The 1,740-nt window shown below is 37.4% G+C and overlaps 1 protein-coding gene across 1 annotated transcript in view; it reads right to left on the bottom strand.

Annotated features, from left to right (window-relative positions):
• LOC102030243 (conserved oligomeric Golgi complex subunit 1-like) overlaps positions 1-1,734 on the bottom strand; it is a gene marked incomplete in the record, with an annotated part of 10,556 nt that extends 8,822 nt beyond the window's left edge. The window contains 1 exon segment of the mRNA XM_013508620.1: positions 966-1,734.
• Positions 1,735-1,740: the final 6 nt, after the last annotated feature.

The raw sequence follows: 1,740 nt of genomic DNA, 5'->3' as shown, positions 1-1,740 counted from the left end.
AGTTTACAGACAGGGGATCTCTTGAGCAAAGCGGTGACCTCACAAACCCATAGGCTACAAAGCAGGTCAGAGAGGACAGTGACTTGCTGGATCCCAAAGACTGTGGATCCTGGAAGTAAACCACATGTGTAAACACATAGGAATTTTCTTTCTTCTTTTGAGCTCTGAGTTTTGTTGTTGTTGCTGGTTTTGTCTTTTGGTTTTTTGGGTTGTTTTGCTTTGTTTTGTTGAAACACAGTCTCCCTACCTAGTTCAGGCTGGCTTTGAACTCACTGTGTAGCCCAGGCTGGACTCAAACTAGGGGCGACCCTCTTGCCTCAGCCTTTTGAGTGCCGAGATTATAGACATGTGCCACCACGCCCAGCCCAGTTTTAAGGGTTTTTTGGTTGTTTTTTTGCAGTTTCTTTTGGTGGTGTTTGGAATTTTATCACCCATTTTCTTCTTTTCCTTTTATTATCTCTATTTGTTTAACTAGGGCCTCTTCTCTGTCTCTTTTCTTAGTCTCTTAATTTGTTCCTTTATTATTACCAGTATTTCTTTTTTTTCCTTTACTTTACACTCCATTTTTTATTATTTCTGCTTTTCCCTGTTGGTTTTCTCTGTTACTTTTATCTACTACTAGTAATTTCCTTTTACTCCTTAATTCAGGCTCCCATTCCCTGCTGGTTATAAGTATAACCATTAAGCTTTGTGAATCTATAGTTAAATGTATCTTGCTATGGTTAAACACTATTATATTGTTAATGAAGTTATTCTATTGAGTAAATATTTACTCTAGATCAATATCTGGCTTGTCAGAGTGTTTATTCTACAACTATAGATCACTTTCCTATGATTGAAATCATTATTGATTTTAGGAGTTGGCAATATCCACTTTATATTTGATACTATTGTTTGGGATTTTACTACTTTAGACAAGGTGACACAGTTGATGCTATCCATTGTTTTTCTGCAAGTGCCAATACCTGGATTGCATGGGAATCATAAACAATACTGCTGTTCATTTCCAAAGAACTGGGTACTGGCCAAATAAACTGCAACCATCCTTTCCAGATAAACAGAGGTGGTTGGATCCTGGGACAGGCAAAAGCCAATAGTTAGTTATGCCCAGGGAACATCTTTGAAAAGTAGACATTAACTACAAAGGTTTCCATACTAGCAACAAAGCTACCCACTATAGTCATTTTGCAAGCCTCACCATAGGAAACAAACAAAAAGTAGAAACATGAGAAAACAAGGCAACAAAATGCCTCTAAAAACTCCCCATTCCCCCAAAGCCAATGCGGGGGGCATCACAGGGGAGGAAATTGAAAGCCACACAAAATAACTGAAAGATAACAGTGAAAGTTAAAAAATAAAAATAAAAACCTAGGTCAATAAGGTGTTGGGTAAATACAATTAAGTGGAAAACGATCCTACTGAAAGAAGTGATCAGCAAGTCTACAAAAGACACATAAAAAACTAGACAAGTTAAAGAAGGATATGCAAATCATGAATACCCAGCATAGAAAGAATTGGGAGTCCATAAAAACTGCCAAATAGGAATCCAAGAGATTAAAAATTCTATTAAAAGTATGGGCAGCAGAAACAACCAACTTGAGGACAGAGTGTCAGATCTAGGAGATAGGTGTGGATGGTGATCAATCAGTAAGAGACACTACAAACAAGAGAACGAGAAACGTGGATGCAAAAGATTCTAGACGATGCCAAGAAGGCTAATTTAAAATTAATTGGAGTTAA

The sequence above is a fragment of the Chinchilla lanigera genome, unplaced genomic scaffold, assembly GCF_000276665.1.
Source record: "Chinchilla lanigera isolate Chin_1 unplaced genomic scaffold, ChiLan1.0 scaffold00152, whole genome shotgun sequence".
NCBI lineage: Eukaryota > Metazoa > Chordata > Mammalia > Rodentia > Chinchillidae > Chinchilla > Chinchilla lanigera.
This window is presented reverse-complemented; position numbering and strand designations above follow the sequence as displayed.